Source organism: Musca vetustissima, unplaced genomic scaffold, assembly GCF_032173495.1.
Source record: "Musca vetustissima isolate MV318-11 ecotype Yass unplaced genomic scaffold, APGP_CSIRO_Mvet_v1 utg6094, whole genome shotgun sequence".
NCBI lineage: Eukaryota > Metazoa > Arthropoda > Insecta > Diptera > Muscidae > Musca > Musca vetustissima.
The window spans coordinates 152,899-176,094 of NW_026877178.1; the positions used below are offsets into that span (position 1 = coordinate 152,899).

General features: G+C 31.9%; 1 long non-coding RNA gene across 1 annotated transcript in view; it reads right to left on the minus strand.

The window, feature by feature from the left end:
* The window catches only part of LOC133321779 (uncharacterized), a 43,740-nt gene extending 20,822 nt beyond the window's left edge, over nucleotides 1–22,918 (minus strand). Inside the window, exon 1 of the long non-coding RNA XR_009754020.1 lies at nucleotides 22,874–22,918. This is a non-coding gene — a long non-coding RNA (uncharacterized LOC133321779). The remainder of the gene's footprint in view (nucleotides 1–22,873) is intronic.
* Between the last annotated feature and the right edge of the window lie 278 nt (nucleotides 22,919–23,196).

Genomic DNA, 23,196 nt, shown 5'->3' on the forward strand with positions numbered 1-23,196 from the left:
GGTTACATAGGTCCACATCCAAATTTCAAGTTGTCGCCATTAAAAAAAAAACTTTGCCAAAGAATAATACACTTTTTTGACAAATATGAAAATGAGATTTCATATCCAAAAGCTTGGGCTCTATAGAATATAAGACAAAACTTCAAATATCTGACGGGAATACTAATAATGCTATCATTACTATTATTTTCGTCGATGTTAATGATCGCATTATTTGTATTAGAACATACACATATTTTATGAAATTAGAAATTCTGATCTAACTAACTCAAAAGACCATATGTCTTAAAAAACAACAATTTATTTCAACATTAAAGCTCGATACAAAACTTTAGGGATTGTAAATATTACTTAATATGCTCGTTTTGGCGGAATCTCAAAATTAGTTTGCATAATTTCCTATTCTGACCACATACGATTTATAAGTCCTTTGAATAGCCATTTAATTGTCTTTAATTCGGTATACCCCAATGAGGTAAGAAACTTCCCTCATAATTGCCGGTATAGTTTTTGGTATAGGCTCCACATAATGCAACCGCTTATTCCTTACTTTACCATGTCTTACTGTCTGTAAATTTCTTCACATAACATAACTTATATTTTCAAACTAAATAAATCTTGATTTTATGGAAAACGTGAGCAAATAATGATAGCGATTAATCTTACTCTCTCTTTTCGATTTCCTATTATTTAATTTAACTCTAATGAAAATATAAATTTATTTTCCTATACAACAGTTTTTTCAAGGCAATGTCAATCCAATTAATTGTAGAAAATTAACATATTTTGAGAATTTTCCATAATTGACAATTACTTAAAGATATACCCTGCCGATTTTCGCCCAAAATATGGTCAAAAAGAACTACAAAGAGATGAAACCATAAAGGTTCGATATAAAATGTGTGGAAATGCTAATATCTTTCAAAATATATTTTGCAACATTTTCGCGGATTTTTCTAAAAATGTTCTTTCGTTTAAATATTTCCACTTCAATTACAGACTACTAACAGAAATTTTGGAACAAATGCACTTTACGGACACCTCTCAGATAATTTTGAAATTTTTACCATAGGTAGCTCTTCTGATGCTGATTACAGCAACATAATTTCTTTCGGGGGGAAATCAGTACTTCCCGAGATATGGGGTTCCACTGCGAAACGTTTAAATTTTTACAGCACATAGTCCTTTTGGAGCTGATTACAACCACATAATTTTTTGGGGAGAACTTCGTACTTCCGGAAATATGGGGTATCAAAATGTAATAAAACCTACATTTTATACCCTTATTTGTTATCCGACAACAAATTGTGATATGAGAACAAAATTTTCTTTTAAATACAATTTTTCGGATTAGCCGGCCTTCGGGCGGGGATTTAAGACTTTCCTCTATGGACAGGTGGAAAATTGGGATACGCGAGCAGAATTCTCTTTTAATTCCAATTTTTTCTATACATACCTCTGCTGATCCAGAACAATCCGAGTGTCCCTAAAGGAAAAAAATCCTTAAATCAAACAAATAACCATATAAGCTTATTATGTGGTTGTAATCCGCTCCAAAAGGACTATGTGCTGTAAAAAAATTAAACGTTTCGGAGTGGTATTTTTAAATCTGTTTAAGAAAAAGTAGGGGTATTTTTTTAATTTTGGAACCCCATATCTCGGGAAGTACTGACTTCCCCCCGAAAAAACGTATGTTGCTGTAATCAGCATCAGAAGGGCTACCTATGATAAAAATTTCAAAATGATCGGAGAGGTGTCCGTAAAGTGCATTTAAGCCAATACCGAATAAATGAACCAATATTGAAAATTTTTGGGAGGATAATGTGTAACCTAATGACAACCCAAAATATCACATTACAGCCAATTCGGTTAAAAACCATGCCAACAATTTTTAAAAACCACAAAATACCGAATAAATGAACCAATATTGAAAATTTTTGGGAGGATAATGTGTAACCTAATGACAACCCAAAATATCACATTACAGCCAATTCGGTTAAAAACCATGCCAACAATTTTTAAAATACCGAATATTTAACGTGGGGCCTATATAGCTAATACCAAACATCCTATTAGTAGTAACAAGGTATGTGAACAATTTCAAAGCTCTATCTTCAATATAGCAAGCTCTATCGTGATTACAACGGACAGACGGAGATGCACAAATCGAAATAAATTTTTTTTCTGATCTTCAGTGAATATTTCACCTTATGGTATAGAAAAACGGTTATTATATGATAATAAATAACAGTGACATTTTCTGGATGTAATTGCCTCTCTTCAACTACTTGGGGTTTCTCCGAACAAATACACCAAATACGACAAATTTATTTATTAACATACCTACCGAGAGAGAAATGTGCTTAATTATTGAAAAAATGTTGGAAATATTGGCGTCCACCACATATAGTTCAAGGAGGAAGACGAGGAATCGGCAAAAAGCACTTACAGAAGTGATATTTTCAGCGAAACGAACGAACAGGCTTACAATATTTGCAAACGTTCCAGTCTCTTCAAATCCATAATCTCCTCTTAACTCACAATATATGGTTGTGGCAGAATCTAAATTTTTGTAGAAATGCTAAAATATTACCCAAAACATTTCGATTGCTATAATTATGCTCACGACTGTTCAACTGGCCGAGTATTACATTTGTGCAATGGTTTAAGAATAAATTTAAACCTTCATAAATCATTATGCGGCATTGTTGGGTTTCTCTTTTGTTGTAACGCTCAAATCCAAATGTGGGCGTGTGTCTGTGACTGTGTGCGTTTTGTATATTTACAATTGCAAACAAGCGAGATAGCAAAAAAATACAGTAAACAAATGTGGGGATACTTGGCAAAAACAAAAGAGATACACAAACACACGCTCACATGTAAATTCCATTTGCACACACCCACACATACGCACACTCACATGTATGCGTTGACAACAAAAGATGTAAATTAAAGTTATGTCGTCGGAATCGTGCTTTGCAGAAACTGTTTTGTCATTGATGTCTCTCGTCCTGGTTCCGTTTCAAATGGCATTCTTTCCAAACCATTGCTGGCGGTTGATGTGGTTCGTCTTCCATTTGGATTTTGACATGTTTGGTATGTTTTTATTGAAATGCTAATCATGTGTGTTGATGCGCTGCTAAATTGTTATATCATTATATTTAATATGCATATGTGAGTGTATGTGTTTGTTTGTGTTTTAGGGGGAAGACTTTACAGTGATCTGCAGAAATATGTGTTGAGTGGAAATATAATTTAGGTTTAGGAAGATTTGGAAACAAGATTCCTAATACTTACATGTTTGGTATTAGATGCGGCTAATTTCAAATAGACTGACTAAAATGCTAAAAAAATGAGGGACTTTGCCAATTATTACAGTAATCGTATATGGAATAACAATGCGAGGCGTAATATTGCGTGCATATACTGCTCAGAATATGCAAATCAAAGCCACATGCTTTGGTTGTGTAATAAACGATGTGAAAAAAAACTTTTCAGAGCGAGAAGTAGAGAACTAATTTTTGTCTTAAATGAGAGTTGTGGATAATATTATGATTTGACTAGGGATTTCTGAAGTGTTTTTTATTCATCGTTATATTATCTTTTTTATGTGTATATGGGTGGTTTTTGGGGTCGAGAAATTCATTTCTGATCTTTACTTTTACCTATGACCACCGACAGAGGGCGTTTCATACATATTTTAACTATTTTCTGGGAAAAATTGCAAGTTTTTCGGCAAAATGGATCAAAAACATCGTTGCTTAAAAATAATAAAAAAATCGAATTTGGAATCAAAATGATGTTATAGGGAAAAATATTTTTTTTTTGAAAAGTGAGAGACTCGAAAATCGAGATAGACCTATGGTTCCTTTACCAAAGATGAGCCCATAAAATCATCCTAGGGCCTGGATTTAATGGAATTTAATGGAATCGGCTCCATACAACGATTGTTTCTATACAACGAGTATGTTGTATAGAAACAGCTCGTCACGCAATAATACAAAGTATGTATCTTCGGGTAAGAAAATTTCCATTGAATGACTCCTGGCGTATTCGTTACATATTACAATCCGTTTATATATTTATCATACGCTCCAAAGAACCGTTAATGGTTGATTACAAAACAGATTTTGAAGAAGAAGATTTTGACTCCTGGCGTATTCGTTACATATTACAATGCGTTTATATATTTATCATACGCTTCAAAGAACCGTTATTGGATGGTTGCAAAACAGATTTTAAAGTAGTTTAGAATTCAAAAATTGTTTTTATTTTTTTCTCCTAAGATATGTATTATTCAAATTGTAATTATATTTTTGCATCAATCTTATCCCATTCTCGATGTTAAATTTTCATGATTTTCAATGGGCTAGTAAATGGATACCAATGCTTGTTAAGGTTTGTAACTTCGCACATATATATAATTTACAATTTTTTTGTGATTCAAGAAAAGTTTTTGATGGGGGGGCATGATAATTCTTAACTGGAACATCGGAATGCCAAAATTCCAACTGTGTTAGAAAGAAATAATGAAATAAGATTATTAACTTCGCTCAAAAATTAACAAAATGGCGGACGTTTGAAAAAAGTTTTTTTGCAGGGACCGTAACGGTTATAACTTATATCAAATCAGGTAAAAAATAACTGTTATTATGTGACCTAAATAAAAAAAATCCACTTTAATTAATTATTTTTTAACGGAAAAAATAAACGTTGATTTTTAACTGTTAAAAATGATTTTTATTTTTTCCGTCAAAAATAAAAGTCTTTTTGGGATTTTTATTTTTTCCGTCAAAAATAAAAGTCTTTTTGGGACTTTTATTTTTTCCGTCAAAAATAACAGTCTTTTTGGGACTTTTATTTTTTCCGTCAAAAATAAAAGTCTTTTTGGGACTTTTATTTTTTCCGTCAATAATAAAAGTCTTTTTGTAATTTTTATTTTTTCCGTCAGAAAATAAAAGTCTTTTTACGTAAATACACATATAGAGTTTGGTACCAGTTATATAACCTTTGACCTAATAGTCAGGGGAATGATTCTTTAATTTATATTCATGATTTGGTACACTAGACTATTTTTTAAAAATTTATAACAAATATTTTTTACCTTTGATCTTGATTACTTATGTGTACACTTATTGTAATAAGGACAGAGATTTATAAATTGTAATTTTATAACTGATTACAAGTTGTATAAACTTCTTTACATAAAAAGAGTTTTATTTCCTGACGGAAAAAATAAAAATCCCAAAAGGACTTTCATTTTCTGACGGAAAAAATAAAAATCCCAAAAAGACTTTTATTTTTGACGGAAAAAATAAAAGTCCCAAAAAGACTGTTATTTTTGACGGAAAAAATAAAAGTCCCAAAAAGACTTTTATTTTTGACGGAAAAAATAAAAATCGCAAAACGACTTTTATTTTTGACGGAAAAAATAAAAATCATTTTTAACAGTTAAAATCAACGTTTGTTTTTTCCGTTAAAAAATAATCCTTAACATGGGAACTGAGAGTGTTTTCTCAAGATCACTCAATATCCTCAATGGGCTCCTCAGTACGAATCTGTTGGTATATGACACTATTAGTGTCCCATGTCTCTAACATGAAGATTTTTTTGTTCGCATTTTAAAAAATAACTGTTATTTTCGGTCCCTGTTTTTTTTGGAAAATAGTCTATTTTTGACCACAAACTAAGTTAAAAAATGAAGAAGATCTTCACCGATTGGCTTTATCCTTGTCCATACGATAGCCATAAACTCACAGAGAAACGTTCAAAAAGTTGCTTCCCTTCAGATAAGATTCATGTTTTTGTTAAAAAAAAAGATTTCTTTAATTTTAAATAAATTGTTCAGTATCTTAAGACTTAAATCATTTGACTTAAATCATTTTTCTTAAAGCATAGAATATAATTCATGTTTTACTTTTATTGGACACTGTACAACGGTCGCCGTTGGACTCATTTATTATTTTAGGCCACACCACAACACCATTTGTGACAATACAAAATTGCATAATTACTGTCAGACGTGACATATACAAATAGATTTCCATTTGTATTTAATGGCAATTCAAGCGTTTCTTGTTAACATCATCATTGGGTGAGGATTGAGAAAGACTAATGCAAAAATGAGTTGTAGTTAAAAGTTAATTGGTAATTATGATTTACATTAGTACAAGTCTGCCCAAATTGTTCACAAATATTGTTATCCTATCTAAATAATAGCTCAGCATAAGTACGGTATATGCAATTTATTTTGATAATCAAAAAATGTTTTCTTCTAAAACTTATCAATATTGGTCCATGTTTTTAGTACCTCCGAAATCATGGTATTTTGGAGAGTATATATACGTTTTAGAATAGGATTTTTTTATTTGAAATTTTGGATTCTCATTGGTTAAGAAATTTTCCTATAAAAAATTATCAACGTTGATCCATATTTCGGGGATTCTATAGAGTGGTACTCCCCATTATTCGATATTTTGGGGACTATGGACATGTTTTTCGAACGAATTTGATATTATTGACTCTCACTGGGCGTCAAATCGTCCCAGTAAAAATTCTAATTCCGATCCACGCCATGATATAGTTCCTGTTTAAAGGATCTCCACATTTTGTCGGGGTTTTAATCACATTTTCCCACCAATGTAATTATAATTTCGATTTAGGGGGCTCTGAAGGCTGACATGCATATATGAAGAAAATTAACTGTTAGTGTCATACTCGGTATTTTTAAGATATTAACCACCTTCTTCCCTTGAATTGGCTTTACTGTGGCATTCGGGTCATTGCAGGTCTATGTTTGGACTTCATATTATGATTAGCATAATTTTAAGGTTATAGAAAGTTGATGTTTTCTGAAGTGGCTGTAATTTGTCATTCCAGATTGCTGGTGAATAATAAACTTCCTTCCAGAAAGTTTTCAAAATAGGTTGACGATCTTCATATCGGTCTCATAAAAGGATTCAACTAATTTTCGTTACGATTTCTAAGCTGAATATAAGTAATTTGGTTTTTAATTTTCCAAATAAATATCCTACTAGCAGACAAATTACAATGACATGTCACCATATGAAGTTCTCGACCTTTTTCGGCTTTCGGCTCTGGTGGATGTTTTTCTCGGAAGGTCAAGAAATACTAAATTCAGTACATGAGGAATTCTGTAGACGTATAAAGCTAATATCTTGACATTTCGGATGGAGATTGGTGTATAGGTATGTGGTAACGATGTGGTCTTTGAATTTCGTATTTGAGGTGTACGAGAAGTTTTAAAAATTAGTGCAGTTGTTATTTGGTGAACGAAAAGACGTATATGAGGTAAAAATAGTTTTTCGAAAATCAAAATGTTAGTAAAAGATAAGTACTAATTGTTGATAAAATTCTAAAAGAGTTCAAAAATGTATACAAAATTCTGCGGTATGCGACCTCTGCATATTTTATGTATTGGCTATCGTGATCATAAAAGACGGATGTGCAGGAATGGCAAAATAAACGTAGAATTGTATTCAAATCGGCGAGTTTTTTTTACTTTGTGGAATATATGGCAATTTTTAAAACAATATTACACTAAAATCATATTTAACACTTTCAGTGTTAAAAAAAATCTTGTCGGAATAAAAATGTAAAATTTTGTTTTTAAGATCATATAAAGACATAGAGTTTAGAAAAAATAGCAATTTTCATTTTAAACCTCGGACAGGCTCGACTGTCTTTCAGCTGTCTTAGTAACGGTAGAATAACCGAAAAATCGCAAAGAAAGAGATTACTTTTAAATGTCGAATATATTCGACAAAAACGCTGAAAGGATTAAATTTAAGAGTTTATTTATGTGATTTTATGACTTTTATGTGCATTTACAAACATTTTAATTATCGGATTTGTATAATTATTCAGTAGATGTGCAACGGAAATTTATTCGAAAAGTAAATCTTATTCTGAATTTAAATCCGTTTAAAATAATTTTTAAGGTATTAACTGTGCTTTCAACGTTGATTCGCCACCCTTACGTTGCAGTGTACGAGTGTGTATGTAAGTTCATGATTAAGTTGAATATTCCACTGTTTGACAGTCACTGACCCTCAGAATAATATCTGTATCTACAAAAATAACAAGATGTGTACACGAATTCACAGATTGCCACAAGGACACAAATTAATCAATTTAATCGCATTTAAAGCTTATTACCTTAAATTGAAACATTTGTGATGTTTAAATCTTTTTTCTGGTGCGAAAAAAATCACAGTTTTACTTTTCCCAAAAAAAAAACCCTCGTGAATCTCAAATGTCTCTGTCGCTAAGTATTAATCAGTACGTAATCTGTGTAAAAAAAGCTTGCCCATGGGATTCATTTTGACACAAATAAGTCGCACTGTGCTTAATTACTTCTGGCATGTGGACAAACACATACGCATACAAACCCCCGGAACAGATGTTTCGGGTGGTTGGCGGACGAAGTTTGACAAAAAACTGCTACAATAATTACGTTGACCGAGCGAGCAAAACCTAAATCCCTTTTTTTCCACAATACGAAAATACGGAATTGGTTGGAAACGCGCAAAACACGAAACAAAATAACATAATATACATTAATTTTCCTTAAATACATATTAATGAGAATGATGGCGATTACGATGGAAAGTGGTATTATGCCGAAAAAGGAAAATAAAAACAAATTCAAGGTCATTAAAAGCAGCGATAGGGAAGTTCTTAAAATTGTTGTGTCAACGTTACATCCTGTATGCATAACGTTTTTGGCTACACAAAAAAAAAATTACATCCTCAACTATGTTATTAGGGCGCAAAGTACGGATATAAATCCTTTTATAACGCTTGTGTAGTTTGGTGGTTATTGCTCCGAACCAATATGGCAGAGAACGTAATCCTTCCCCCAACCAAATCTTTCACCAGGCATTCCAACTAAATTACCAACTTTCTGGAAGTATACTTGGTATTTACACAGACATTGCTGAAGAGGAATTGTATTATTCCAATATATTTGATATTCCAATTATCAGAATAAATAGTTTTACGAATACACATGTGATTGAAATATTTGAACATATCACAATATTTTAAAATTTATGAGTATCACAGGAAAGAAATAAAACATTAAACTAATTTGGTAGTTAGGTGTGCTGCTACCAGGAGCTTACGGTGACTTTGAGCACGAATAATATTAAATAGAATTTTTTATATTGATATAACAACAAATTTGTATCAGTAAATTAACAGTTTAAAACATGTAGCTTTACTTAATGCCTGAGGGAGACAGATTTGATGATACCAAATAATAACGTGTGAACCATTTCAACTCAACAACACCCACTCAGCCATAAATCTCACTTTCCTCTATAGTATGAGTCAGTACAGACTTTGAAACACTAATTCTTTTCAAAGCCGACCAAATGATATCCTACTCAACGGATCTATATTATATGTTTAACAGTTCATCTGCAGTACCTATCCGTATCATTTTTCCCGGAGTAAAAATTTCAAGACAGCCATTCGAATTTGTTGATCAGATGACCTTTCCCTTGCGTAGAGTCTAGAGTGACTAGATAATGAGACAAAAAAATGTATTCGGTTCATTTCATCCCCGAAGTATCATCTAATAATCACTGTAGATTCTGAGATTCCATAACTGGAATCTCTTGCATAATTTCCTAGCCATCATCGCTACATTCTCGCTCACTGGTGTGGTAATGGTAATACTAATCCATATCATAAAATATAGACCTCTGTCTGTATTTACTTTTAACTCCCATATGCGAGGACACACATGAGCATAGCCACTCGTCTTGGATATATTATCAACTTCTCCGGTCTATGTCCTTCAGGAGTAAATATGTATATACGCCATAGAATATAATTTTGTAATTTTTCACACAAAAGTGTGGGTGCATTTGACCGGCTAAGATTAAACGATCTTCATCAAAATAGTCATGCCTATCTTGTAATTAATCTCTGTTTAGCAATTAAAAAAATATCACAAAAAAATAAATAAATCTAACTAAACATTAGAAATGTCTGACCTTGTGGCATAAAAGATATGATTAAGAACATACCACTAAAAACATAAACCTTTTTCAAATTCGCTAGAAAATGTCTCCACCTGAAACTGTTAGAGCAATAAATTGAATCTTAAACTTTTTTGATATTTCGTTCCACAATTCCAAACGAAAATATTACAAATGTTTAAATTTCGCATTTCTCTAGAAACTGTCGTTTCAAATTAAATGACCCGTCTGCCATGAAATGTTATCTTTTCAGCCATAATACTGTTAACCGCTCAATTTATGTATTTGCGAATGTTTCATTTCATCGCAAGTCTGGATGTAATTATCGTTTTGTATTGTGTTTCTGATGATACACCACGTTTCTCCAAATCAGTTCCAAGTAAATTCAGTATTCATCAGAGATTTCGTATTAGAAGATGAACATGAAAAATCGATTAACCCTTGGCGTTGTTAACAACCTCAGTTAGGGATTGAATTTAAATTCAGCTATGAAATTCCATGAAATGTTTTGGTATTCCTGAAAGGACGAGAATGGTATAAATAATTCACCAAAGATATAAATCAGAAGCATAATCAATTGTTGACATATTCGTAGGAACATTATCAATAATTTACCAAAAAAATAGCTCTTGCCTTAAATATTTTCATAATACCTTTGCAGGCTGTTCATTTGATTGTATGACAATAAATCCATTTGAAGACATTACACATTCTGTAATAATAAGGCAATCGTTTTTCTCTTTCGCGTTGAGCTTAATGATCAAGTTTAGCAATGAAAAGGAAAGTCAGTGAGAACCAACATGGCCACATTATGCGGCCAAGCAAAGGTCACCAGATCTTGGAAATGAAAATGAATGACATCAAGAAAAATTAAACAATTTACATTGATTCAAAATTTTTTACATATTTTACAGAAAAATGTAGTATATGGGTAATATTGCCAATTTTTTAATATTCCATTTTCAAAAAATCGGCTTTTTTGTCTTTGTGGCACATCAATGATTTTTGGTACACATATAGAGAAAAATGTTCCGAATCCGAAACCGTTCGCGATCAAATTTTTGATTGATGCGCGCAAAAGTTATCGAGGTTTTAATTTTGGGCATAAGAAAAAAATCTTAAAATTACGCCGTTTATTACATTGGCCAAAAACGTTGATATAGATCTTCCTCCGTAAAATAAGAATATGAATATATTATAATAATCGCGATAAAGTTGCACATCTTCGCAAAATATGAGAAAAATAAAAAAATGTAGCGGATTACATCAATATTTTCATTACATTAATGACATACACACACCTAAAAATTAATTTAAAAATATCTACATAATCTAAACACCATGATGAATCAAATGATATCAAAATCACACAAGTCCGTGTAGCGGTTTGTAAATCACAGCGACAACAAAACAAGATATTGAGGAAAAATATTTGTTTTTGGTTTGAAAAAATAATGTCATGTTTCAGAAAAAAATGTTTGAGTTATTTTGCTATTTTACCCGAATTTCGCCGAAAAATTGACATATATAATAATAATAATTGCGGATTATATAAAGACCCTTCCGATAAATCTTAGAATTCTATAAATAGGAATAAATCTTAAAATAATGCTATGAAATATACATTTTAAATTGCGTGTAAATCGCGTAATTCTCAAAATCATTTGATGCGCATGCGGTTTCCAGGAAGCACTGAAATTTATCTTCCAATCCATATATATTTTGCGAAAATTCATTTGACGGCTAAGATGTGCCACACGTTGCATTGAAGTACCCAAAAAATCGTAAAACGCGAACAATTTCCGAAAAATCCATTTGCCATTAACGCGCATCCGATTTCGGTGTGCACCCTAAAAAAATACATCCATCTATACCGATTTCAATGTGGTCCATTAGGAACCATGGATGTGCCACCTCACACTATTTTTGAGATAAACTGCGTACATCTCTCTTTCGGCTGAAGTTTTTAAAGTTCTCTTTTCGAAAAAGATCAAAATTCGTATGAGGTCATTTATTGAAGCGGAAATGATACACAGAAAACGCAAATAAATCCGCGATATTTTCAAAAACATTTTTTTGTCAAATTTCGTGTTTTTGGAAAGCCAGTTCCCGCCGTTCTAGTAGATGGATTTTCACGAAGAAGATTTTATATCATCCGAAACGTAAAAAACTTTATTGATCGCGGGTACCCATATCATTCAGTTGAAAGATCTAAAAATTTGGCCCGAAAAATAGGTTTTTTAGAAATTTGATCGCACAAAATTCGCACCTTCGGATGAGTATTACTCTGAAGCTGTTCATACTACATACACAAAATACATATCAAATTACGCAGATTCGCGACTACAATAATCTTATAATCGATTTTTATAAATTCCTGTTTGCGTATTAAAGCTAGAAGTAAAATTAAAAACACACTCAAAATCGAGCTTCAATTAAATTTAAAAAATTTAATTAAAATTTTGAAAATTAAAATTTTGAAAAATGATACATAAGGGGCGTATTCCCCATTTTGTTGGTTTCAAGTTTTATTTTGACACGAAGACCGTGCGATGAGTGGCTTAGTCACAAATCGATAGAGAACATAAAAAACTGGTTCGCCTCAACCTGTTTTTACACATTTTTTTACATTAAAGTAGACACAGCTTCCACCAAAATAAAGATTGGAGGTCAATATCATGAACAGTTTGCAACGACAGATCAATTAACCCAAAACTATTTTTCATACACTTTAGTAGTTCCCGAGTTATAAAGGGGTGAACCTCCGCTTCAGCTATGTTAAAAATTGGCAATATTGCCCATATATGAAAAATAAATAAAAATAATAATAATAGTAAGACTGTTTCAAAACTTGCAAGAATGTTCAAAATTCGAAATTGTTTTCGATTTTTCCTTTATACTTACAAAACATACATTTAGATTTACTAATAAATATGTAACTCTTTTTTACAAATAACGACATTTTAAAATTTAGTATAAGTTCACACACTTAAAATTGCTCCTTTATAATAGGATTCGAACTATTTATTCACCCCATTTATTTATGCACTATAGATAAAGAGGAATGAGTATAGCTAAATCGACACCAACTGGTCTGAAATGGATTTATTCACATCCGACATAAGCTTTGTTAATTTTAAAAATCCTAGGTTACATCGTATTTCACATTTCAATTTTGCATTACAAGTTATGACGCAATTATTCAAGGTTATGAATGTTGTTGTTGGCTTTTTAGGTTTCTTAACCAAATGTTGTTTTTGTTGTCCTCCCTTTTTGTGTAACTGTTGCGTGTTGTTCACACATTTGTTTTTAGTAAAATTGCAAAGGCCAGAACAAAACGAGTAATTCAAGGTTAGCGGACTACTCCTTTAACTTTTTATTTATAAAATATTTTAAATTATAAAATATTTTAATTTATTGGACTAATATATTTTTTAGAATTTAATATAACAGTTACAATTGCACGACAGTGTTAAGTGAAATTTAAGATTTTTAATCAACGCTGGTTATGGAAGTATGCGATATTTTTAACAAGCGAAACAATCGTTAAGTTCGGCCTGGCCGAACTATGCATAACTTCCACCATAGGAATACTGACAATTACGAGAAGTAAAAATATAGGGAACATACCAAAAAGTGGACATGTAACGACAATTCTACCAATCGTTCAAACCATAATGTAAACGAAATACAAATTTCAACAATTTTAATGGGAGTTTTTCCTAAAAATTCAAAACCCCAAAATGTGGATGAAATTTGGCACAGCTCATTTTTTTAACAAAGTATGGCCTAACGTGTGTAAGTTTTGTTGAAATCGGTTCAGATTTGGATATATCTCCCAATGATACACCAATAACCCAAAATATGGTCGATAGCAACAACACGTACTGAAATTAGTATAACCAAACCTGTGACAAGTTTCGTTGAAATCGGTTCATATTTGGATATAGCTTCCATATATATTTTCCTCCGGGTTTAACACTAGAAAGACGGAAATTTTGTATATATTTATATTGCCTAAAATCGGTCAAAATGACCTCATTCTGAAAGAATTTTTATTGTGTAATGAAATCTTTTTAAACTATTTTTATAATATTTTTTACATTATTTTTACATGTTTTCGGTGGTAGGGCTCTCGAGTTTCCCCGTTTGAAAAATAAGAGCGCTGACAAAATGTTGGAAAATGAGGAAGTCTTTACTCTAAGAGTGAAAACGACTGGAAATATAAAATTTATTTTTCCCGATTTGTATGTTCGTTTGTGTTTCTAGAGTAGCAAACGGGTTTCGATGTTGTTGTACTGATCCGGTCATATAAGAAATTTACTTTATACAATAATAAAAGTAGTTTGATTATTTAATATTTCACAAAAGGTCAAAATGACCGCTTTTAGGCAATATAGGTATAGCAAATGTGAATACGGGGAATGAAAGAGGGGAGGAAGCAGCTACTATGATTAATAAACGTAGTTCTATGTGGTACAAAAAGTCACCAAATTTTAAAAAGCTGGGTCATAATATACACAATTGTTTTTGTACTTGAAATTGAAAAACGGTCAAAATGACTGCCTTCGGCAATCTAGTGTTAAGTAAATGGTGAACCAAACTCCTCATGTTTGTCAGATTGACATGCAATTCTTTAAAACGTACAAAATTGAGCGTAGTTGCGTTTTGTATCAGTACATACATAACCCGACTGATATTTGCTTGAAATTGATTTACATAAGTTTGTTCCATTGTAACAGACGAATGACATGTATAGGGATTGATCTATGTTGGTTCACATTTAGATAAATATCACATATTCTAATTCATCCAATTTTATGTTAATGGTCCTTCAATAATGTGACGTCTGTTAGGATGCATCTGTTTAATATACCCATTGCGGTAAAGGGTATGATATTTGTTGACTCGTCCGACGTTACTACTTTCGTTACAGGTTTAGTTTTGTATTTCAATAACTTCATTCACGCTAAGTGCTAAATCAGTATATATAGGAGCTAGGCCTAAATGCGGGCCGATATAGTACATTCTCGAACATGACCTTCTAGTTTTTTATCTTGATATCCTCCAACGGATGAATGCTAAATCGTCTTAGAATTCCATACAGGATATAAACGGAAAAGAAAGGGAGACTTGTTAACAAATATGAATACAAAATAACACATTTCAGCGAATTGGTTTTAAAATGCGCTCGAGAACTTCAAAATACCGAAAATTGGTGGTACCGTTATTTGGGGTGCTACCAGAAAAAGTGGACCTATATTTATAATTTATAGTGGGGAAATTTGTTATCCACTAATAACACAAGGTTCTAAAATAGATTTTTTTCAAATTAAAGAGTACTTTTATAGGAAACTCAAAACAAACATTTTATGTCTTGAAATTATTGAAGTCATCACGAATGCTGTAGATGTTACAGAAATAAGGCATTTATATGTTTCATCATTCTGTCTACCTCAGGAGATAGCACAGAAAATGCAGCAAAGAATGCCAAAGTGAATATTGGACAAATATACGTATATTAAAACTGAAAATTTTAATTGTAATAGCAGACAGAACTCTAAAAGTGGTAAAAAGAAAAAATCGAAGACATTTTCGATAGGTAGAAGATCCTTGCAGAGCATTAATAAACTTTTTGTATTTTCCATTATAACACAAAAGTTTTCATACGTAAATACCATAATTTTGTCAAAATTAATATTGCAATCACATCATTATTTTTGCCGGTCAAATCCATAATAGAATCTTATCAAAAAATTATCATGGATCAATAAGCGATACATTTACGCCCTCTATTGACGTATAACTCACACATTCGACTACATAAAACAATATAATTGGTATCAATTACCACTCCTCCTCCTTAATATACTGTCAACTTTTTTGGTCTATGTTTTTCGGGAGTAAATATATACGCCATAGAATGCAAATTTTGCCGTTTTTCAGTCTGGGTCCATTTGACCCGATTGATGTTATGTATTTTTGTCTATTGCTCAGAGTCTATTGTTCAGAGCTGAACTCCTACATTATACCAAGTGTGATTCTCATTAATTTCTATTTCCTTTTACATTTTACCGCTTTGTCGTCGTTAATTTCCATTGCAAACGTTGACTTTGTAATCTGGAATATCCTCCAATTGTTGGTGTTACTTCCACACTAGAAGTGCATTCCATTGATATTTTCAACGAAAAGAACTTATACAGGCATACAGACTGTTGCATAACTGCCTGGTTACCAAATGCAAAAATCCGTGAAAGTAAAATTTGAATGTATTTGAATGCAGCATTATGGCCAAGTATGCAAAAATGTAGCTCAAACGACATTACAGATGAAATCATATCAAATGATCGACCCAACGACCTGTAGAAGGTGACAGGACATTGTTGGTGTGCATGTGGTCGCATTATACTTTCGAAGTAGGTCATTAAAAATCATTTGAAATTTGTATCCAGTTGTCGTGTTAGGGTATTTCAAAGTGTGATGCCTGAGTGAGTATAATTGGATGATTTTGCAATGACATTACGATGACCCTCATAGTAAGTTTGCCAAGACAAAATCACTGTTTGAAGAATGGATTCAACGAAAGTGAATGCAGTAGCCTGGTTTTGCATACGAAAAATCCAGACGGCACACAGTGGGCGAAATTCAAATAAATAACTTTAAAACGAATATATATATATATACAATGTGTACAGTTATCATCCTGTTGAATATAATTTATATAAGTCCACGTTTTGATATAGACCTATATAACTCTACCTCGGATCTAATGTAATTTAATGATTTTTAGCATTTGTATACCCTTCACCACACTGTGGTACAGGGTATTATGTCTTTGTGTATATGTTTGTAACAGGCAAAAGGAAATGAGATAGACACATAGTTCCTTTTGAGAATATGCATATAATCACTTTCTGAGTCGATTTACGCATGTCCGTCTGTCCGTCCGTCCATGTGAACAGAGTACAGGTCTCATTATGATCCGATTTGAATGAAATTTGGCATAGGTCACTTATTTGGCCCAAGGACGAACCCTATTGAATTTGGGAAAAATCTGTTCACATTTAGATATAGCTCCTATATATATTATTGTCCGATTTAAGGTAAATGGTGCACCGAAGTAACTCTATATCTCTCGATTTGCACGAAATTTGACACACCGTAATGAATTAGGTTTAGAATGATGTGTGTTAAGTTTCCTTAAAATCGGTTCAGATTTAGATATAGGTCCCATATATACTTTGGTCCGATTTAATGTAATTGGTGCACAAAAGTCCCTATATATCTTTCGATTTGCACGAAATTTGGCACAGCGTAATGAATTAGGTCTAGAATAATTTTTGTTAAGTTTCCTGAAAATCGGTTCAGATTTAGATATAGCTCCCATATATATTTTCGTCCGATTTAATGTAAATAGTCCACCAAATATATATCCAAATTGGTGAAGTGTATCATATAGTCGGCCCCGTCCGACTTTACTTGTTTTTGGAATTTTTTTGGGCACCAGCTTTTTTAATGCAGAGCTTACCATTATTTTTTAATAAGTCGCATATAATAATATATGAATTATTATAGTCCTTTTTCCTATAGTACTTGGCATTAAAATATATAAAAAAACATTTTCTGAGACTTTTAGAGAATTCTCAAACAGAGCGTTCTCCAAAAGTACTTAGTCTTTACGTTGTGGATGTAACAAAATTGGGGAAGAAGGGTTTTTTGTTTAGTGGAGTGATACATGACTCCCTGGGACAATATCCCAAGCAAAAAACTAAGAGAACTGATGAGGATTTGTGGCGAAATCCGAAACTATAGTCTCTGCCTTTCCCGAAAGTAATCAATGTGACCATAACCCACTTTAAAAATAATTTTGTTTTGTTTTTATTTTTAAAACAACAAGAAAGTGATCAAGCTGGCTTACCTAAAAAGTAAAAAAAAAACCGTTATAATGGTCAAGAGAAATAAATTATATATTGTTTTTAGAGTCTACCAATATGTTTACAAAAATACTGGAAGAATGTTTTTTTTTATAAAATATGTGATTTCATTGAATTTAAACTATGGAAAATGGATATAGTATAAAAGATAATTTAAAATCAATTCTTTAGTAAAATTAGAGATGACGATGAAATAGTTTTAATTTGCTTATAACATTTGTATACCATCCACCAGGTGTATGGTGGGTATTTCAACTCCGTTATTTCATACCCAACTCTACTACGCTTTTTTTGCTTTTTTAACGTGTTAGGTATCATTTCTGGAATTTTGTAGTCGTTTTAGTTTTTCCCTAGATATGACATATCGCTCATTTGCTGCAACACCGATATAAATAAAAAACTGGTTTGTAGAAGATGAGTTTTAAGTTTTCAATTGTCGCACAGGTAATAGAGGAACTTCTACAGCTTTCAATCAGAGTGCCTAAGCATGAAGTTACGATTTTTCATTTATGCCGGTCTTGCAGCCAATGAGCCGTATATCCTTATTCTACCGATTCCTCATGGAGGGACATTGTCTAGAATGCGGAAAAAAATAAATATATAGTCTATATAGGAAAATTAACCGAAGGTATTCTGCAATCTATCCAACATTTCATATCAATCGGACACACTTAGCGTATTTTGTGTACTTAAAACATGTCATTCTAAACTCAAACAGTATGCAGCATTTCGTGTACATCGAATAAACATAGGATCTATTGTGTGCCATTTTCATCAAATCGGATGAAAATATATGTGGGAGACTTATACTTTGTTGACAGACAGACTGAGAAGCATAAATCGTATCAAAGTGATTCTAGACACTCTATTCTCAAAAGTCTATCTCATTTTTTTGGCTGTTACAAATGGGGTAAGTGCATCAATAGTCGGCACTTTAAGGATTTTCGCATTTTAAACGTTTCACCATTTAGTTAAACAAAAATTATTTATTTAATTAATTTTTCTGATATTTTCATTAATAAATTATTAGCATCGGACGTTTCTATCAATGTTGTTTAAAAAAAATTATTTCAAATAATTTTATTTATTAAAATATTACAATTATAAAACAGGGAGCCGACTTCGGGAACCTTTTATCCAATTCTCGGTATAGGTATATATTGACAGGTACTTGAAATTAAAATATAGGGAACATACCAAAAGGTGAACCTATACCGACAATTCTACAAATAGATAGATGTACACAAAATTCAAATTTCAGCAATTTATAATGGAATATTTTCCTAAAACCCCCAAAAAGTGGTCCGATATTGGCGACGCATGATAGGTTGGAACATACCCAAAATACTGCAATTCAGAGGTTATAGGAAACCATCACCAACGTATCCAATTTTTACTTCGGGGGACTGAGTGGAAGCTGCTGATTAAATATGAAAATTATCATTGTAGAAAAAGAATGCATCGTACGTCCCTGGAGGCTATACCTAAAGCGGGAAAAAATATTGATTTCATCGTGCATCAAATTACCGAACATGTATAGTTATCAGGTTGTAAGGACTTATAGCTCAAGCTCAAATTTCTTTACGCTGAATATTAAAATACCGAAAATCGGTAGGTATCATTATATGGGGGATAGGCCTAAATGCGGAATATTGTTAATATATAGTTAATTCTCGAACCTTGCGTTCTATCTCGATATCCTCCCCAGGTGGAATGATTACAACAGAGCCTTAGAACCAAACCTAAAACGCGGAACAAATCAGATAACTATTTTAATATAAATAAAAAGATGAACTACCTCAAAAAGGGGGCGAATATTAATATTTTTGGGAGGGAGATTTGTTACCATATACGACTACAAAATACCAAATTACAGGGAATTTGGTTGAAAAACGCACTCGAAAATCCCAAAATAACGAAAATGGGGGTACTCTTATATGGGGGCTACCCGAAAGATTTGCCACCCAATAGGAACTCAAAGTAAAATTAAAATTAAATTACAGCCAATTGAAAACTACGCTAAAAATCCCCAAAATACTGTAAATTGGGAGTACCGTTATATACCAAAAATGGAAATTTGCCTACCCAATAATAACCCATTGTACCAAATTTCAGCGAATTCAATTGAAAACCGCCCTCAAGAACCCCAAAATAGAATTTTACGCCGATCAGGAATATATATATATATATATATATATAGGGTCTGAAATGATCATTTCGATGAATTACAAAATTCATATGGGAAATTACAAAATTCTTTTAAAATTCCATTAAAAAAAATTTGAAAAATTTTTTTGCGAGCACATTTATGATTTTTGGTACATAGGTTAAGAAAAATATGCTGATTCGAAATATGTTCGCGTTCACAAATTCGGATGCTGCGCACAAAAGTTATAGCGGTTTTAAATCTTGTATTTCAAATATAAATTAAATGAATTCCTATTCGTTGAAATTCGCGAATTTCTTAACAAATGCTTAAACACCATTGTCTTCTTTGCATACTAGTCAAATCACACTGAAATGCGGTTTAATAGACGCGAAAAACAAATAGAAACATGAAGATATCGGAAAATAAAGTAAATTAATTTTTGAATTAAAACAAATTTTTTTTTGAATTTTCGATTTTTTTGTATGGTTATGATGATACGGTTTTGCCTTAATCTTCTAAAATATACGACGCTTTCTTCTGCAAATTCTTTTAGATGATTGTTAAATATCGGCAGATTCATCTGATAAGAGTTTCGACGTCATTAATGGCTAAATATATTGCACTTACAATACATATAAATGATCAGTATTGAAAAGCTTGCAATTCGCGAATTAGTTGAAATCAGTTGATGCGCATGCGATTTTCGTATAAACCGAAACAATGTCTTTCAATATTTATTAATTTTTCGATGTTTAATTTAGCGGTCAAAGTGTGCCACTCGATGCACTTTACTATGCAAAAACCCTAAAAATGGCTAAAAATCCCGCAACATGCATACGATTTTTATGCGCATTCGATTTCAGTAATCTCCTATGAAAATACGCAAAAGGACACCTATTTTAAAAGGATCGGTTAAGAACCGCGGATGTGCCTCCACAATCAATTTTGGATAAAATATGCATATTATTCGCGTATCGATGTATTTTTGACCTATTTCCACACAGATTCGCGAATTTGACAATACAAGCATAAATGCATGTAAAATTAATTCGAAGAAAACCGCGATTATTTACGCGAATTTGTCAAAATAAGTTTTTGCAGTTTTTCCCACATTCAAGGTACCTATATCCGCCGTTTTATTAGACGGAATTCAACATGGATGGGCTCATTAGATCCGGCACGTAAAAAAACTAAAATCACGCGGGGTTCCACGGAATTTGAATGGACTTTCTTAATTTTAGACTCAAAAAATATGTTTTTTATAAAAATTTACGCACCAAATTTTCGTTTTTGGAACCCAATTGCAAAGAAGCTACAGTGAGCACATTCATGAGATATAGACTAAACGAAGCAGAATCACGAGTTCTACGATCCTATAATTAGTTTAGTCCATTATCTGGATGCGCATCCTAATTATAAGAAAAATTCAAAAAACACCGAAAATCCGGCTTCAAAATGTCAGCATCCATTTTGGGTGGATGCAGTGATTATATCGAAAAATCATACATTAGAACCATATTGTCCATGGGGTATTCTGCAACTTAGTCACTGATCACATGTGCGTGCATTGTGTAGTTTAGCCACAAATCGGGAACGAACACAAAAAAACTCGTTGGCTTCAACACATTTTTACCCATTTTTTTACATTACCAGCATCACAGCTTCCACGCAACTTATTATTTATTACCAAAATTTCAAGATTTTGACAAGAACACTTCATTTTATAGAATGGAATTTAAATTATATGCAATATGTTCATATTTCGCGAGTTATAACCTTGCAAACCTCAGCTTCAAGGAATTTAAAAGATTTTTGTAATTTCCCATATACCCTCCATACTATGGTGGAGGCTTTTAAAAAAAGCGTATCATGTAGTTGATGAAATCTAACGTTGTTCAATGAAATACACAATTGATGGAGTATTTAAATTATCAATAAGTTTTACGCTTTGGTTCTTTAAATATTCCATGCCAACAATTGAAAAAAAACCCTTTATTGGCCAAAACTAGCCTTCCACATTTTCTTAACACTTTTCAGACATTTATATTCAAATATTTATGGAATGGTATTTGAGTATTTAAATTTTGTATAACCCAAAAAACGAACAGTCCTAACGTGCAGTAAAAAAACAAAGAAATATGAAAATCTAAGAACATAACACATATCAGACTTGAATATGATAATCATAAAATAAAATGTGTTAACAGTTATGAATTTATTACAAACCAAACCAAAGAAAACACCTAGACAAACTGCCCGAAACCGAATTCTTGGTTCTACTTTCATTGAAGGCATTCATTGTAGTTGGTAACAGTTGTGTGTCGACAGGACGAGGAAAGGCAGGAGTTATTAAAAATTGGCATTATATAGTTTTACTATTCATAGCACGCTTGGGTATAGAACATTGGATGGACCAAATGTTTGGGGATGAACCATTTGAATAGATTGTTGCAAGTCTTTCTACGAAGGCCAACATTGGTACACAGACTCAACCGAAAGTGTATCTGTATGAGTGTGAAACTTATTCGGATGCCAAACAATTATGTGGCAATCTTCTCATTTTTTTCCTTTTTTGCTTCTCGAGAAAAGTCAAAAGTCTTTTTAAAAGTTTTACATTTCCCCAGAGATGTTTGTGTTCGGAATAATTGGTCAATTCATTTGTGTGCCTTTTGGTCAAAATCCTTATGAACTATTATGGCAAGTATGTCCTTGTTGTTGGTTAGGCTACTAATCTTCTTTAATTTGACTCAATAGAGTTTTCCCATAACAAGAGTATTTACAAAAAAAAAAAAAAAAAAAAAAAAAAAAAAAAAAAAATATTTTAAATATCATGTTATTTATATGAATATTAATACATTTGTAAATTTGTAATACAATCATACAGTGGTAAGAACGGAAAGAGCTATTTATATACAAAGGGTAATAAAAATATATATAAACATATATATATATACATATATATATGAATGTAAAAAATAATGGTAATTACATTACATAGAAATTCACAAATTAATATTTTTTTTGTGTCTATTGTAGGTTTTTTGGAATATATCATTTTTTTCTATCTCGACTCTTTGAATGTATTTTTCGTCCTTATTTCGTA